Source organism: Apodemus sylvaticus, chromosome 5 (assembly GCF_947179515.1).
Source record: "Apodemus sylvaticus chromosome 5, mApoSyl1.1, whole genome shotgun sequence".
NCBI lineage: Eukaryota > Metazoa > Chordata > Mammalia > Rodentia > Muridae > Apodemus > Apodemus sylvaticus.
In genome coordinates, this window is record NC_067476.1 from 29,921,987 (window position 1) to 29,940,815 (window position 18,829).

General features: G+C 44.3%; 1 protein-coding gene across 1 annotated transcript in view; it reads left to right on the forward strand.

Moving 5' to 3' along the window:
- Positions 1-2,307: 2,307 nt before the first annotated feature.
- Positions 2,308-18,829, forward strand: part of Lypd6 (LY6/PLAUR domain containing 6) — a 143,567-nt gene continuing 127,045 nt past the window's right edge. The window contains exon 1 of the mRNA XM_052182460.1: positions 2,308-2,413. The gene's annotated coding sequence lies outside the window, so the exon portion shown is untranslated. The remainder of the gene's footprint in view (positions 2,414-18,829) is intronic.

Sequence of the window (18,829 nt, forward strand, 5' to 3'; positions counted from 1 at the left end):
GATATCAAGCGTACAACAGTAGGATTTAGAATGTTTAACTTCTCCGATGCCTGAGGAGTAGTGGATGTTGGTAGTTGGCATATTAGCCTTTTCCCCCTAATACTTTATTTTAAATAAAAAGTACAATAAAATATACAAGATGAAACAAAAACCATCCACTATTCCAATACACAAAAGATAATCTGCCATTTTACATACATGTCCTTTATATGTTCTAAAATACATTTAAAAAGTAGCCTATGGATTTAATTTCTACCTTTCTGACTTTATGAAATGCTATAATATAGCTGAATGTAATATAACGACAATGGTAACTTCTCCTTTTCCTCTTCCTCTTGTTTTTATTTGGTTGGTTTAGTTTTGAGATGGCATCTTCTTTTGCATCAAGGTGGCTTTGAACTCATGATGATCTTCCCATCTCTGCCTTTTGAATGGTAGGACTAGAGGCAGGAGCTACCAGGTCTAGTCTGGACATTATTTAGAATCCAAATAATAAGGTTTTACCTAATGTATACTATATACTGAATTAATTGATTTTTGTGGTAATGTGTATTAAACCAAGCTTCTTATATGTTAGGGAAGGATTCTTTTATTAAATAAAACTCCAGCCTTGAATAATTTTTATCCCAATCTAGGTTCATAGTAGTGAACTTCCAAAACTGGAAGGCTTTGTTCCAGCAGGCGCCAATACCCTGACACGCTGACATTAAATGCACATTCTAACCTGCAGGTGTTACCGTCCCACATACTACAAGCAACCGGCAGATTCACGTTGATTAGTATAAAACACTCATTCCAAATGCTGAGCCCTGTGGGAAGCCTAAGGCAGCAGCATCTCCTTGTTTGCCAAAAGATTATATAAGGGCAAGCATTATTTCCATGGACTTGAACCCCGAGCTTGTGTAAGTTTGTGCAAGGCGTGCATGAACATAAATTGAGAAAGAAAGATGTGAGGCCCTAAAGCTGATGAGCAAAAACAGCAAAAGGTGCTGTTGGGGGAAAGACGGGAGGTGCTAAAGAAAGGTGTTTTTATGTTGGGAGCTCAACAGGTCTGAGGAAGATCCAGGATGGGCCCAAGCTGTCAGTGGCATACTGCCTTCTAGGAAGCAGCCCTACAGACCAGGTGCAGATAGACCAGGCAGAGGCCACGGGGAGGCTGGTCCTCAGCTTCCAGCCCAAGGGTGGACCCATAGAGTCTTCCTTGGTCATCCCACCTCCCCATTATCTCTTGGAACTGTCCAGAGGAGGAGTAGCAATAGTTCCCAGATTGAGAAATCCAGGAGTTATTAACACAGTTCTCAAGGAAGAGAAAGGAGGGAGGGAAGAAGATGGAGAGAGGGGGAGAGGGGGGAGATGGAGGAGGGAGGAAAGGAGGGAAAGAGGGGGGAGATGGAGGAGGGGGAGAGGGAGAGAGGGAGAGAGGAGAGGGAGAGGGAGGGAGAGAGGGAGGGAGAGAGAAAGGGAGGGAGGGACAGAGGGAGGGAGGAAGGGAGAGAGGGAAGGAGGGAGGGGCAGAAGGGGAGAGGGAGAGAGAGAGAGAGAGAGAGAGAGAGAGGGGGGGGGAGGGAGGGAGGGAGGGAGAGAGAGAGAGAGAGAGAGAGAGAGAGAGAGAGAGAGAGAGAGAGAGAGAGAGAGAGAGAGAGAATTGGGCAAGCTGGGTTGAGGTGTCTGTGTGGGGTGACAAGGTAACGTTTTGCTCGGGCTTTCATCAAATCCCCAACATTTCCCGTGCCCAACGCCAAGCCCTGCCTGCCCGGTTTCCACCTTCTAGACCAGCGCCCGTGTTGTTGTAAAAGTGAAGTGGCCTCGGGTCTGGAGCCTGGCTTTTAATGCCCAGTGAGTTTCATCCTAGAGAAGCGCTGGGAGTGAGATTTGGTCTGGGCGTTGTCGCTCAGCAGTGCTTGGGACCGGTAGCTACTGGCCGCCGGTGAGCTGCGCAGCTAGCGGTGGGCAGAGGGTCGCGCACAGGAAGGGACCTGCAACCTGAGCAAACAGATCGCCGAGGGTGCTCCGTGGGAACCGGCTTCCCGGACAGGTCCCGCCCGAGTCCCCCCTTTTCCGCCACCTGTGTGCGGCGGACCTCCGCCTGAGTTTGCAGACTTGGCTTCGGGGGCCGGGTCCCCGAGAGTTGGGCAGCGCGGAGCAGGCCAATGAACGCGTCCCGCAGAGGGCTCGGCTCCTCCTGCACGCGCTGATTGGCCCTGCGACCCTCGAGGCCGGCCGCGAGTGGGAGTGGCGCGCGCCCCCCACCGCCCCGCGCATCCCTCCCGCCGCGCTCGCGCCCTCCTCCTGCTGAGCTCCCGGCACGGGCCGCGCGCAGGCGGCGCTCCGCATTGCACACGCGGGGGGCACCGCAGTGTTCGTGGGATGGGGCAGCTGGCTGCCTCTGGCGGCAGGGACGCGAGCAGCCCCGGTGAGTGGGGGAGCAGCCTGGGAGTGTGGGGAGATACAATAGGAGGCTCTGGGTGAGGGCGACCCAGTGTGCCACCCGGGCCAGGACTGTCCTGCGGGGAGGGAGTCGTGGTCACTGCTTTCTGTACAAGGCGAAGAGCTGAGCGCAACGGGCGGGTCGGGAGTGCGCTCCGCGCGCGCCGTGGAGGGATGGAAATGTCAGGAGCTGCAAGTTCAAAGCTGGCGAAGCTTCCCTGGCTGCGGGCCAGGGGGCGAACACTAGGAACTCCCGCTGGAGTGAGTTCCCAGGCGGCAGAGTGACCGCGCCCCACGTGTTGCTGCCGGGCTTTCCCCACCCGAGGCCCTAATAGGAGTCACGGTTGCTAGGGCACCGCCCTACTGTTGGGCCCTGCGACCACCCACCCCGGCGACCCTGAGTCAGGAACTGCAGAGAAGGTGTGGACTAGACTTGATTTTTGCCCTCTTCTCAGGTTACAGCAGTTGGGTTGATTCCTATTTGATTTAGCATTTAATTTCAACAGAAAGCGCTCTGCTTGTTGGGCTGTATGACTCATTGTGATCCCTCCACAGACTCCTGTTTCTGTCACTTGCCTGGTCCCATGGTTCAAAACTTAATGCTTGGGTATAGCTTTATACAGGATGGTGACAAGTATCTTTAGGGTGACAACTTGCCATCCTTGGTAACAACAAAGATTGTTTTAACTTGGGGCACTGGGGAAGGTGAAGCTTTTTGTGTTAGCAATTTGGTGAAAAGCTTTGACCTGCCAGAGCTCAAGACAAGACAGAAAGAACAGTATGCTCGTCTCTTTGGTAAGGAAGCCAAGGCTTGACTTGCAAAATCCAGTTTTCTTTGTGGGAGGACGGGGACTTTAAATCCTCCAGCAGAAAGCTTATTTCTTGTTAAATTGACTCATGGTTTGTACTCTGCTCTGGACAGCCATCGCAGATACCAGAGCAACTTACTTAGAGCCATTGCATTTTCTTCCAAGTGACGGGAACTCCGTGTAGCTGTTTAAGAAAAACTGAACCTGTGCCGTGATTTCTGTAGACAACTGTATGTGTTCACGTGTACCAAGTTTGCAAAAGGTATTTGTGCAACCATCCAGGCAGCAGTTTAATGAACATTGATGTTAAACCTATTTAAATGTAAAACATCTATGCCTTTTCAGTTTTAGTTTGTACCTCTTCCAAAGGCAGCTGACTGAAGGAGGACTTAAAAGAGGCTTCCTTGTTTAAACAGTGCTTTACAGTATTCAACCTGTGAGCACACAGTAGCTTTCCAAGCTTGGAGGAACACAAAGCCTGTTTTGAATTGTATTGTACGGGGCTAAAATATCAAAAATGTTTCCAGACCCACCCCAAACAGGCAGACAAGGGTCAATGGGCTACAATGTGAAGCTGTTGATAAGTTTTGTAAGGTGAATGTTTATAGTGTGAGATACATAAATGGAACTGATTCTAGGTTGTAACAGATGGAAATGACAACATATATTGGACAGTTTATGTGATACATTGACATGTTTGTGAGGAGGTAATACTTTATCACCGCCATTCTCCAGATGGAAGAATTGAGGCTTTAGGATGGGTGTTTTTTCTCCCTCCAAGGTGAATGATAGTGCTCAAATTAGAGCTCCTTTGCCTCATCTGTAATTCTTGTCCTTCCTCCCTTTTAAACATTCCCACCTTCGTGATTTACATTGTTGCTGTTTGCTGATCTATGACTTTTGTACCGCATTTGGTTGTTTAACCCATGGCTTCCCCGTATGTCCCTGCTGAAAGGCTTTGTTGTCTGCTAATGCTTCCACTAAAGTTCGACTGATAAGAGTTGAAAAGAAAGCAAAAGATGGCTTTAAGTAGCCACTGTGTGTGTGTGTGTGTGTGTGTGTGTGTGTGTGTGTGTGTGGGTGGGTGGGTGTGGTGGCTAGAGATAGGAGCAGTCAAAGTCTGAGGAGTGGCCTGCTCACTGCAGTGTGTCAACCCGGAATTACAATAGGGAAAAAACTATCCGAGTTCGGGAGAGACTCTGCAGAAGTTACTGATGAAAGAGAAGTCATGTGTTTACCTGCGTGGCTGAGTGACAGATTTCTGCCTCTGTGATTTTTGTTTTTATTAAGCACCCATCACTTATAGATCTTTTTTTGGAAAATCATGGCTCAGTATATTTACTCGGGGTATGGCACAATCTCTATTGAGATTAATGAAGTTAATTTTGCCTGCATTAATTAAGTGCTTACTGACTTTACAAGTGTTAAGTCTTAATTCATTGCGTGGGCTTTGGATTCAAGTCTTGGCATTGTGAGACTTCAGAAAGTGATCAGACCATGCTATCTTTGAATTTTCTTGCAATGTTGAAAAATGAACTTAATGCAGGTTTTCAGTTTGTCCGTGAAGTACTTATTGATAGTCTAGCTCTAGCATCTCCACTCCAGTTGCTGCCGGAGGTTATAATCTGGCATCTGAGCACAGGGTGGAATGTATAGCATGTCTTCAGCATGGGGCATAGTACCTAGGAACCACGCCATGGCTGGTAGCTGGCAGTGCCATCCCTTCATTCGGTAGCTGGTTGCTTAGTGATTGCTGTCTAAAACACAGATTATAGTATGTAATGAGGAGTAGTCTTAGTTCATCATGGGAGAGGGCATGGCAAAGAAAGAGGTCAAATACACAATCATTTGGTAAAAAGGAATTCAGTGCTGACACGGTGGGAGAAAAATAAAGGAAATACTTGAAAATCAAATGACTCTTATGAAAATGAGAGATATGTAAATTACTTTATAGGTGCCCAAATGTAGTCGGAGAAATAAAGGTCGTAAACCCAAGTGCTCTAGAACACTAAATATGCAGGGGGAAAAAAACGAAGAGAATGCCTGAATACAGGTAATGAAATGGACTACTTGAAGGGCTGACTTATTAAGTTACCATTATGATAGACCACCACAAAGGGTGGTACATTCTATGTACAATAGATATGAGGTAGCCAGAGATGAATTTGCAAAGGGTGCTTGGGATGGGTAGATGTCCGAAACACTTCTGAAACAGAGTTGCTGTGCAGCCAGGGACTGGTGGACTTTTATATGCCAAACATGTATTCAGAGGCCAAGAGAGATAAAATAGAGTGTAAATGAATTCCTCGCTTCTGTTTCTGCTGAGTAAGATTCCTGCACTCGGGCTCTCTCAAGCAGTTCCCACACTGGGGGTAATAGATCAAGAGGCAGCACGTGCCCAGAAGACTCCAGACCTCATCAACGGGCTAGATACAGATAAATCACCAAGGCCAGCCGGCCTTCCTCCAAGTGTGTGTGTGTCTGTGTGTGTGTGTGTGTGTGTGTGTGTGTGTGTGTATAAGACTTGGTTCATAAGTCAGCTCTTCAGAGTGTTAGTGGGGCATTAGCTGGTGCTCTGCAGGGCGCTTGTTAGGTAGGACAAGGGCTTCAGGAAACCACTGTGGCCCATCCCATCAGACCGTGTCCTTGTGACAGGGCTATCAGTGTTAAGAGCAAACAGATGGTAACAAAAATAATGACTTATTTTGGGGGGAAAAAGGAGTTAGGATTAGAGATTGAGGAAAATAGATCGTAATAATTCCTATTATAAGTCCCAGTTTCTAGTCGATTCACAGTCTTTTGTTAGGAATAGGAAGTGAGCCAAGAAACAAGCAGAGTGGCGCTCTATAGGTTCTCCGGAGTGGACAAGTGGGCTCCTCTAGGAAGGACTTTGGACATGGCCAGCTCTAACACCGGTGCAGATGTGAACAGAGAGGAGGCCATGTTTGTAGTAAGGGCACCTTGCTCACCTGACTCTGTGGGACCATCCTGAATGGAAAGAAAAGAAATAGGATTAAAGTTAGAATGGAAGATTGAAGATAAGCGTACGGGGAGAAGCCGTTCCTTGTGTGCTTATGGGATGTGGTTTTAAAGTCTCTCCCTAGCAGCTGACAGCACAACTGGGCACAATCTCTCAGCTCTCCTTTTTAGTAAAAATGTTCAAGTCAATGTGAAGAAAACAGAAGCTTATAAAACTGCATAGGTGTGTTACTATCTTTAAGAGTATGTAATGGAGTGAGCTTATCTAAAAATTCCCTGTGTGCCACTTATCAATGTAGAGAAAAACCTTCAAAATATTAGCAATGACTATCTCTGGGTATTGCAGATTTTTCTAGGAATTTTTGTTATCTTTTAAATTTTCAGTATTATTCTCTCTCTCTCTCTCTCTCTCTCTCTCTCTCTCTCTCCTCTCTCTCTGTGTGTGTGTGTGTGTGTGTGTGTGTGTGTGTGTCTGCATATTCAGGTGTATGCCCTGTGCATGCATGCAGAGGAAAAAAAAAGGACATAGAGTATCTTTCTCTCTCACTTTGCCTTATTGCTTTGAGATAGGGTCTCTCACTGAACTGGAACTTTAAGCTAGGCATGAACTGTCTGCATTTGCTCTGCAAGTGCTGTGTGGACAGGCATGCACTGTCATTCCTGACTTTACATGGGTGCCAGGGGACCAGACTCAGGTCTTCATGCCTGTGGAGATGTTCTTATCCACTGAGTCATGTCCCTAACCCTTGGTCAAAAATTCCTACAGTACTTGTGATCCATTGTTCTTATAAAGAACCATATTGTGGGGTAAAAAAGTTACACTGTTAGAACTGTTGATCTTATGTAGTCATAGCGTAAAGAAAGGCTTGTTTGTGTGTGTATCCTTTTCTTTTTCTTCTGTCTTCTGAACATTTGTGGGTGAGAGTTTGGCTGCCCACCTGCCCTGGATTCTTTCTGTCTAAAGGACAACACGTTGAAATGAGAATTTTGTCAGTTTTGATTGGCAGTGGTGTTTCTATAGGTAGTCACAGCTGGCCAGAACCTGCGTGGTTCTGTTTGCCCTGGCTCTTAGGATACGAAGAACCAAGAATGAAAGCCACGTGACAGCAGGCGCCAACATATTTCTCACTTCCTAGAGGAATTAGTACTTGCCTTAGGACAGTGCATAGAGAAATCTCCCAGGAATGAATACTGCTGAGTGTTCGGAACTGAGCGAAGGGGCTGAAAGCCTCCGAGATTCGCAGTGTGAGAATAGGGAGTTCAGAGGCCTGTTTACCCTCTGGCAGAGCGTGAGTCACTGGTCTTGATTTAGTCTCCTGTCTGCTTCTTCTCCTGGCTCTTCTTGTATCTTCAAAGTGGCAGTTGTTTATCGTTGTGGATTCTCTGCCGAAATGTTGCCTTCTGCTCTCTCTCCGGCCATTTGCACCCTTCTTTTCTTTCGAGCTTCCATAGTTGGGGACTGGTACTTTCTTTGCTCTGGATTTTATTTGTCCCCCAGTCCTTGGTTTCGGGTTGCCTCATCCATTTCCACACTGTGGATCCCGGTGTACTCCTGTCCAGTTAGCCTTGGCTCTTTGGGTAAACTCAAGCTTTTGCAAAGGAGCACTTTATATTGGAACCATTAACTACTATTGAATTTTGATGGTCAGAATATTGGTACCTTTCCCAATCCAGGTCTTAGAAGTGGGGCCTGTAGTGCTCAGACTCATGCGTTGCTACCTTCACAAAAGAAACTGAAGAGAGCGTCTTGCCTTGCCGCCCTGTGAAGATAAGCAGCAGATGCCATCTGAGAAGGCAGAGAATAAACCCTCGCCAGGGGTCCTTCACCTTGGATTTCCCAGCCTCTAACTTTGTAAGCAATAAATTTTGCTTGTTTGTAAAGTATCTGCTTAGGCATTTTGTTGTGGCAACTTGGGCAGATTAATACAAATCTTCATACTTAATCCATACAAGGGGTTCAGGAATCTTTATCTGTTGTTTTCTAACATCAACTTATTGAGAGATTGTGGTTAAAATAGTGTTACACATATTGTCAGAAAGACTCTAAGTAGAAGAGTCTTCTTCTTGTTCTTACATAGAATCTGTTGTCTATGCCATGCCACTCTTCCTGTCATTTCCAAAAGCTGGGTGACAAAGAGTCAGATAAGAGCACACAGGTGTTGAGTTGGTTCCCAGGATTGTGGGTAGGGTTTGGATGAAGTAATTATTAACTGGTGATATAATGTTAAGAACCCTGGCTAAAAGGGATACTCCTATATATACAAAATATCCATTTGCCTAACAGCTAGAAGGGCCCTTAGGCAAATGGATATTGGGTATAAAATCCTGGTCTACTGTAGGCTTTTTGTAAATCTTACCTAAGCGATATTCTAGGATAGCTACTCCCTTTAGGGAGTTCTTGAAATGGTCCGCACAGTACAGCTTGGGAGTGAGAGTATGACAACCACATTGGATTGGTTTGGGGAAAGATCACTGGATGGGTTCAGGGAAGGATCAGCTTACCTAGGATCCTCATCCTTCTAGATACCAACATCTCTAGAACAGCTCCCCAGAGAAGACTCCCAGCGTCCTGGCCTCTGTGGGCGTGCCTAGTTTACTCCTGGCTTTCAGAGAATGCCCAAGTGTATGGCCCATCAGCACCTTTAGTTTTCTCTCAGGCTACTCTGTCGTTTTGACCTTTTATGGTGTTTTTATAGAAGATCTAGGTAGATATCTGAAGTCTAATTCTAGCTTAGTATACACAGTTACAAGTAGAATAAACCTGGGTCATTTCTTATGGGAAAAAAGTATTAGAACATATCGATCGTTATTTACAAACAAGGGATTTAGATGACAAGTCAAGCTTAAATGTAATGTAATTCCATGTCTCCCCGCTTCCCCATCCGCTTGTCCTTGTTCTCCTTTGATGAGAGGATACAGAGAAGAACATAGGTTGAAAAGATTTTTAGTATATTTATCAATAGTTGCCACAACATGGGCTGTTAGGCAAATGGACATTGGGTATGAAATCCTGATCCGCTGTGGACTTTTTGTAAATCTTACCTAGAAGAATTCTTACGCACAGGATTATCCAGTTACTGTGCTTGAGTTTTGATTTCTTTTTCCCCCTGCGCTCAGGGTGAACTCAGAGCCTCTGCGTTACACTCCCATTTCTGCTCCCCTTTAGAATAACTGTTTTCCACCGACAGGGATGTCTTTGAATATTCCAAATCATTAAATAGCAGTGCATTTAATACATTTGAAAGGTAGGATTTGGGGTGACCATCAGACTATACCATCTTTTACTATGTTCTACTGTTTTTGAGATTATAACTTAACCACACAATTTCCACTTCTCTTTCTTCCCTCCAACCTTTCCCTCTAGTGCTTCTCTTTCATGGCCTCTTTGCACCAATGGTGGTTACATATCATATGCACATATGTATGTATTCCTAATATACTATGCTCAGTCTATATGATATCACTTGTATGTTTTCAGAGCCGATCTTTGATATTGGATAACTATTTGGTGTGGTCTTCCCTGTAGAAGACCAAATCTCATGCTGGACAGTGGGAGGGCACGTCGTTTTCTTTTTCCTGGATATTTTCTTTATTTACATTTCAAATGTTTTCCCCTTTCAAGGTCTCCCCTTTGGAAATCCCCTATCCTATCCTCTCTCCCTGCCTCTATGAGGGTTCTCCTCCACCCACCCACCCACTTCTGCCTTCCCTCCCTGGCAATCCCCTACACTGGGGCATTGAATACCCTCAGGCCCAAGGGCCAATCCACCCTCTGATGTCCAACAAGGCCATCCTCTGCCACGAATTCGGCCTGAGCCAGGGTCCCTCTTTGTGTACTCTTTGGTTGGTGGTCCGGTCTCTGGGAGCTTTGGGGGAGCCTGACCTGTTGACACTGTTGCTCCCCCCATGGGGCTGCAAATACCCTCAGCTCCTTCAGTCCCTTCTTCATCTCCTCCATCAGGGACCCCACGCTCAGTCCAATGATTGGTGCATCTTTAATTTCAGTATTTGAGAGACAGAGGCAGGTAGATCTCTTGAGTTTGAGTCCAGCCTGGTCTATAGGGCGAATTTCAGGATGGTCAGGGCTACACAGAGAGACAACCCTGTTTTAAAATAGCAACAACAACAACACAATATCAAACAAACACCCTACCCCTTAAAAATGAGAAAGAGAAAGAAAAGAGAAGAAGACCAAGTCTCCCACTCTCAGCTTTCTTCAGTTGCCTACAGTTCTTCCAATGGAGTTGAGGCTTCATGACCTCATCTGTTAGATGTCCTTGGTCAGCTCACGCTTAGGCAGTCAGGATGGTGGGACTTTATGGTTGTAGGTTGTGACATTACTGGGAGACAGCCTCATGGCAAATGCCCTCCCCCTTTAGTCAGTTAAAATCTTTTCTTCTCTTCCACAACGTTCCCCAAACCTTACATGTGGGAGTTGTTTTTACACGTATTCCTTGGGACTGGGCTCCACACGTCTGCATTGTGATTGGCTGCACTTTTCTATACTGTCTTTAGCCACTGCAGAGAGATGTTTCCGTGAAGAGGGTGAAAACTGTGTTGATTTGTGGGTGTAAGAACAAAGTGTGCTTGGAGCCAATTAGAGAGCTGTTGGGTGCTATCAAGTCATGGGTACCCCTGTTACATCCTCAGGGCTGTTGTGCTGTGCTGGGTGCTTTGGTTCGTAAGCACTGTAGCTGGGTAGAACTATTGCTTAATCCTCTCCGTTGGAAGCTTGAATAGCACTTTCTGGTACTGTACAACTAGTCCTCAGGGGAGGGGAATTTAAAGTACTTTCATCCCAGGGACCTCTGAGCCTTGCACCTGAAGTGTGTGGTGTCAACACTTTTGAATGCTCTAAGAAGCAGAAGAAAAGATTACAACTTTCTTTTGTTGTTATTGTTATTGTTTTGTTGCTTTTTTTTCATCCCAAGTATATATTAGCAGTTGTGCATGATATTTAAATTTTCTTTCAGGATGCCCAGAAATTCCCATTCCTTTGTACAGAGCTTCAGATAACGTGTACACTTCCTTCACTTGTGACCCTTTCCTTTCTGTCTCAGAAAGTCTTTGTCTACAGCACCGTACCGTGTAAGCACCAGTGACAACCTTCAGCGGCAGCTGGCCTGTGTGCAGGCTTGGGGTCAATGCTTGTGCTCAGGGCTCAGGGCCCACTGACTCCACCAGTCACCTTCCTGTGTGGCCTGCGACACCTTGTTTCCCTTCAGTTTCGCTGGCTGGCTGACATTTAGTGAGTTGGTCACCCACTGTCTGGACTTCATTGCCTCAACTATAAAGTCAAGGAGCTCTGCAATTAAACTTTAAAGCCCTGTATGAGTACGAAACAACACTCTATCTCCCGACATTTAAAACTTCCCATTTCTGCTGATCTAATGAAATAGTTCTGATGGACTAGAAATGAAGCATGAATTGGGTATCCAGTCCAAATGGAGTTCTGTGTACAGGAATTCCTGTCTTCCAAGAGCATAGATCTATAATAAATAATTGAAGGTCTTGTACATCTTCCTGGAATTTTTAATCTTGACTTGATCATCCATATGGAATACATTGAATTTCTTAGAATGTTTCTATCTTGGAGATTTTTAAAAAATCTACTTTCAATTATTCTGAAATATTGCCATCTAAAATACTGACTTGAATAGAAGTAACATTTAGCATGTATGTAGTGACTTTCTGTAGATCAAAGGACTGTATAGAAATACATGCCTTTTCTTTTATGTAGAACTTCATAGAAACATTTTCTTTTTATCAAATTCTTTTATGGTAGAATTCCAGTTACCCAACTCGGGGAATTCACAGCTCCCTTTTGCAGCATTTCTGATTTGTTCTCTCAGATGTACTGCTTGGTCAGGAGTGGCCCTCTATCATTTCTCTGTTGACAAGCCTTCTTATCCTTCAAGGTCCAGTCCAGTGCACCCTCCCCAAAGAAGCCTTTTGTCCTGATTTCCCCCAATAGTGATGGTTTAAACTCTTCCACAGGTACCCGTGTTTTGCATTATTGTAACTTGTTTGCATCCTATCTAATTATCTGTATGGTGATTTATTTCTCTTGGATGCCAGCCTGAGCCTATTGTCTAGCACAGCCAAAGCTCTCAGCGAAGCCATCGACTGGGATGATAACTCTCCCAGAGGACAGCCATAGTATGACAACTGCCATCTAACTTTGGCTTCCATGACAACAGATGGATCTCACAAACTGTGGAGATCTTCCACAGGACCTTCCTTGCCTCTGTGTCCTAGGAATAGCCTCCTGGTATATAGGATGCTGGGAAATAGACCTAAAGCTGCAGAGTCGCCTGCAGTCAGGGCTTTGGAAAGTTACATCTGACATCGTCACAGATAAAAATAAAACTGGGCTGCATTGTACTCTTTACCAAAGCATGCTAAGCTAGGTAAGCAGTTTCTATTAAAAGTCCAAGGAAGACAATAATGACCCTCTTTCCTATCTAGACTTAATTCTTCTTGTGTAATTTCTTTGGTGCTTCTTCACTGTCACTTCTATCTCTAGGTCACATGCAGGCTTCTGAGTTATAAATACAGACTGTGTCAGATATTTGATCCTAGATAAGATAGAGGGCGCTGTAGCAAGGTTGATCTATAGAGGCAAGAGGTACAGTTGCCCTTCTTTGCTTTTGAACTTCCTCTTCCAGGAACCATCTCTCATGAAGCTCCTACCCTATGTCAGGGAAATAACACATAGGGCAAAGGTGCTTTTCGAAACAGAGGCCTAGGACTGGAGAGATGGCTCAGTGGTTAAGAATGCCGACTGCTCTTCCAAAGGTCCTGAGTTCAAATCCCAGCAACCACATGGTGGCTCACAACCATCTGTGATGGGATCTGATGCCCTCTTCTGCAGTGTCTGAAGACAGCTACAGTGTACTTATATATAATAAATAAATCTTTGGGCTGGAGCAAGTGGGGCTGAAGAGAGCCGAGGTCCTGAATTCAATTCCCAGCAACCACATGATGGCTCACAACCATCTGTATAGCTAAGTGTACTCATATATATATACAATAAGTAAACAAATCTTTAAAAAAGAAAGAAAGAAACAGAGGCCTAGATGGGGCTAGATCTGTTTAATCTCTCTCAGCCAGCATTCTTCATGTCCACTGTCATAGACTGGAACTGTGAGCAACAGAAATGCTTTAAGAAGCATCTGGTGGCGTGTGGCTGAAGGTAAGCGAGACAAGCAAACACATCATGAGGTGGACGATATTTCCCCACCAAGGCTATCCAGACTGAACTTTCCAGACAAAGGGAGAGCAGTCTCATAAAGTGGAATAGCATTTTAAAAGGCTGTCAAAGTGGTATACTTCTTTTCCATTTTGGGAGCCGAGCTAGAGAGACCTTTGCTAGAGGGGACAATTTTCAGCTAGGCCATGCACATTCAACGAATGTAGTATACTACAGCATCTGTAAAACATTGCAGGCCAAGTCATTTTCTCTAGCTTGTGGGCTGCTCTGACGTTGCATGTGGGTTTGGATCTGTCCTCCAGTGGCAGAGAACTAGGTGTGATTGGATACAAAGTAGGAAGGAGATACTGTGGCGATGAAGATGATGGACAGATGATAGTGACAGGGCTCACCTGCTTTATAGTCAGCTTAATGACACTTTCTGTTCTGATGATGTCAAGGGAAGTCTTCGAAATAAACAAATAGGCCAGAGGAGAATTCTAAAAATCAATCTGTCTTAAAAGATTCATCTCTCTGGTCTTCTGCTCCCACATAAAAACCACTCCCAACTCCTCAGTCTGGATTAGTGGGAAAGGCTTCCCTGAGGGAGGGAATGCTCATTAGTGAGTGAATCTAAGCTGGAAAACAGGGATCTATCGGGAAGCAAAGGTTGAGAGACTGTTAGTCCAAGCAAGAGAAATGAGACAGACGGATACGGGAGGCCACTCTTTCTGGTGAGAGGCGATGGAAAGGGAAGATGTTGGGATTTTCACTCATTTCTTACAGTGCTTATTGGTCACTACTGAGAAGGTAAAGGATTTTGGCTAAACCTACTAACTTCCTAAAATTTCACTTTCCTTGTCTGTAAAATCAACAGCATTGGTGTTTCCAGAGCTAACCCTACATGGATTTGTCTTGGTCAGGGATTCTATTCCTGCACAAAACATCATGACCAAGAAAAAAATTGCTGAGGAAAGGGTTTATTCAGCTTACACTCCCCACATTGCTGTTCATCACCAAAGGACTGGAATTCAAGCAGGTCAGGAAGCAGGAGCTGATGCAGAGGACATGGAGAGATGTTATTTATTGGCTTGCTTCCTCTGGCTTGCTCAGCTTGCTCTCTTATAGAACCCAAGAGCACCAACCCAGGGATGGCACCACCCACAAGGGGCCCTCCCTCCTTGATCACCAACTGAGAAAATGCCCCACAGCTGGATCTCAGCTCTTCCCCAACTGAAGCTCCTTTCTTTGTGATAACTCCAGCTTGTGTCAAGTTGACACACAAAACCAGCCAGTTCAACTGACACCTTGTGAACTTGAAATACAAACACATCACTATTAAGCCTCATGCCTTACTTTCTTATTCATCCCCAATATCTAAATAACTTTAAAAGTCCCACAGTCTTTTCATATTAAAAGTTGCAGGAAGTGGCTGGTGACTCTGCTCTCTCAGCATGATCAACGTCTTGAAATGGAAGGCCATGATCTAGCAGCCATCAAAGACAAGTATGCCTGGGAAAGAGTAAGTTAAAACACCATTTGCAGGGGGCTTTTTGGTTTATTTATTTGTTTATTTATTTTTAAGTTGCAGGATGTTTAGTAACTGGATGCAGATATTAAATATCTGCAGGAGGCATGCTGTGGCACAGAGACACTCCCCACTTCCCCCTCCCCGAGTCTCCCTGACAGTGGTCCTCATAGTGTGTGCTTATCCTTGTGGTCAGTGATTTGTGCAACACAAAATACAAAACTCTCTGTCAGCGGTCTTTCTTGTTTCAAAATTCTGTGAATCCACAGCAAAATAATTCATTCTTTCTCCTGTTTCTTTTGCAGCGAGACCATTTGCCTAGAAGAGTGTGTTGTCTGTGAGCCTTTTGATCAGAAATTCTTTCTGTTAGAAAATCCCTGTTGCTACTTTAAAATAAACTCAGATTGAGGAAGGAAAACCACTGTGAGCTATGTATTTCCCTTAGTTTGACACTGTAGACTGAATTCAGTCACAGACAGTTTAAGTACAAATGATGAATTTTCTACATGCTTATTACACACACACACACACACACACACACACCCTTAACAATACATTGAAACAATTATGTTAATAGAGAGGATACTACTTTAGAAAAAAGCAATGTATAGAAGACTCAAATTTTATTCTGACAGCCTTTCTGAGCAAAGCAGCACAATTAATCATGGAGCGGTAGCACGAAGATGCACACACACACAGATGAATACTGAGTATGTACAAAGCATGCCCCGTTCTTCCCTGTGGCATTGCGACTGTGGAACATTTAGCTTCCCGCTCTACTGCCCTTGGACTTTGTATTGGCTTCTGTAAAAAATTTCCTTTTTTTAAAAAAAGAGATTTAAAATTTTATTCCTTGACGATGTCATACATTTATGAAGTGTATCTAGATCATATTCAACCCAAATCCCCATTCAGTTGCACACCAGGTATCCCCAGGACTTTACCTCCCCACCTTTATGCCTTCTTTTCCGTTTTATCATAACACACTGTCCAGTGAGTGCCGCCAGCCAACACTCAGGTATAGGGTGTCCTCCGGAGCCCTGGCAACTTATCACTACCATCACCCCTGAAAAGTCTGACCGTATCTCCTTCAGTGGCTGTCAACCACCAATAGCAACTGATATAGTGGCGAAACTTCACCAGTCCCTCTCCCATCCATTATAGGATGTTGACTGGCTTGCTTCTGTGTAGCGAGCCACAGTACATGCAGACATTAGCTGTATCATGTACAGTAGATAGGATTTCATAACCCTCTTTATTTACCATCTCTTACATTTCTTTGCCCTCACATCAATGTTCTCTGAGCTTTGTGTGTGGGCATCAATATGAAGGTCTAATCTAGGGCTGACCGCTCGCTCATAGTCACTTCCAAAACCTTGACCAGCTAGGAACCTCTTCTGCCTGCTGCAGAATAAAATAGGATAAAATAAGATTAAAATGCCTTTGAACAGGATCAAGAGCAAGACTAATCGATGGCTGTAAGCAAAACCACGCCCATTTAGCAAAGCAACAGTGGCAGGTTCTCACCCAGGAGGTGTGACCCTCTAGCTATGGACTATGACCTGCTTTTCAGTAACAGGTATGAACTCCATCCCGTGGAATTCTTAAGCCCTATCAGAAAGCAGCTGTTTACTCTGGTGTTATGGCCATGCTGCACCAGTGGGCAAGGCTTACCTGACAGGCCAGTATTGTAGTATGCATGTATGGTCTATGGCTGGCTAAGTCTAGTCATGACCATTCTTCCCCCAGCAGCCTTCAGAGCATCTTTGAATACTTGGAAATCACTAAGTCAGTTCCAGCGTGATTTCTCTGAGACTCTGGTGTGGTGAAGAACTGGTGAAAGTTAAGAGATTGTAAGACATGAGTGGAGAGGAGAGGCGGGTGGATGAGCACGGCTAGATCTGGGTCAACCTCTGTCTGTTGACCAGTGCCTTATGTAAGGGTTGCTGGGTGTAGAGTGAACAGAAGGTGCACATAGGTAATCTGTTGACTCAAGAAGAGAGGGCATCATAGTGCCTATTTTGTGTAGCATGCCAATCTACTTTGTGAAATTCCCGAAATTAGGAGATGTAAGTCTCTGCAGTAACTTTTAGGTAGTCTATAGCAGGTACCAGAAGTTAGGCTATCCATCTACACTTCTCTTTATGATTTTGAGGAAATCATTTATTAGATAGTGTTAGAAAAGAGATTAAAACCTGATCACACCCTCCTTTTTATGACTAAGTTTACGTGCTTCGCCATTTCAGACCTTTGGTTGTTTTAAATAATTTTCGCAGTTATATATTGTTTGAGTACAAAGTTACATGTGAAAAAATGCTAATATTCCTTTTAGTTTTTCTGGTCTTGTTTAGCAAACTAAAAATGTCCCATGTGACCTGTCCCACTTCTGGATACATGTCCAAAGGAAATGAAATCAGTGTGTCAGAGAGAGAGAGATACATACACGGCCATGTTTATTGTGGCACTGTTCACACTAAGATACAAAGTAAGCCAAGTGCCCACAAAACAATAAATAAAGAAGAAGTAGATATTGTATTAAATTAAACAAACTAGACACTTTGTTAATACCATGGTTTTTATATGGAAGGTGAGGGTTTTTTGGTTGTTTCTTTTGTTGTTTTGATTTTTGGGTTTATTTTTATTTTTATTTATTAATTTTTTTGGCCATGAAAGTACAATAGTAAATTGTAGAAGTAAATTGGGAAAGGAATGGGCTGGGGTTGGGAGAAGGGGAGGCTGACTTCAACCAGTGCATAACGTCTAGATGTACGGAAACTTCACGCTGAATTCCATTTGTACCACCCATATGTATTAATATAAGTAAAATTCTGTGAATCAAAACAAAATTAAATGTTTTTAAGTTAGTCTGAAAATAGAATCAGTTATATCCATATACATTTAGTTATATATATTTTGGAATGGAAAGTTATATTCTGAAATTTCATGAAGATACTTTAGGGCTGGCAAAAAATAAAAAGTGTTTGCAACTCCTGCATAAGTCTTGATAGTATCAGTTTGATCCTTAGGACCCACTGTAGAAGGAGAGAATGGACTCCCACAAACTATGTGTGTTGGCATCCCTATGCCTACATTCACACACACACACACACACACACACACAGACACACACACACCATCCTTATAATATGGATTCATGTCTGGGGTCCCCTGCCTCCTTGGCCTTCTTGGCCTTCTTGACTTGCCTTACAGAGGAGTCATCTATATCATGTTATCATTTTAAATTTCAGCTCTTTGTGCTTTAGAAGCAGCCTGCCTTAGTTAGGGTCTTATTGCTGTGAAGAGACACTATGACCATAACAACGCTTCTAAAGGCAAACATTTCATTGAGGCCAGCAGTGTGCAGGTAGGACAGTCCTGGAGTAATTAAGAGTTCTAACTCTTGATCCACAGGCAGCAGAAGGGGACCGTGTTCCTTACTAGGGATAGCTTGAGCACAGGAGACATCAAAGCCCATGGTGACACACTTCCTACAACCAGTCCCTCCTCCTCGAACAAGGTCACATCTAATAGTGCCCCTCCCTACAGGCCAAGCACTGAAACACTTGAGTCTATGAGGGCCATTTCTATCCAAACACCACACAGCCGTTCCTATATTCCCAAACACTGGTGATTGTTTGTCACTCATCAGTAACTTCATGCACGGAGCAGATGCTAGGTAGGTATCCGGTGAGAGACTCTCCCTTGGTGCTTGCTGAGTAAATGAACAGATTACTTAATGAGCGGCACTTATTTTAATTTATTTTAATTGTCCCCACTTTCATGCCAGTACTGCAGCTATTACCTGGCATCCAACACTATTCTACTGAACAATTAAAAGTATATTTTTTGTAACTCACAAGCGTGATACTAATTAGCGTGCTGTGTTTATTTTCA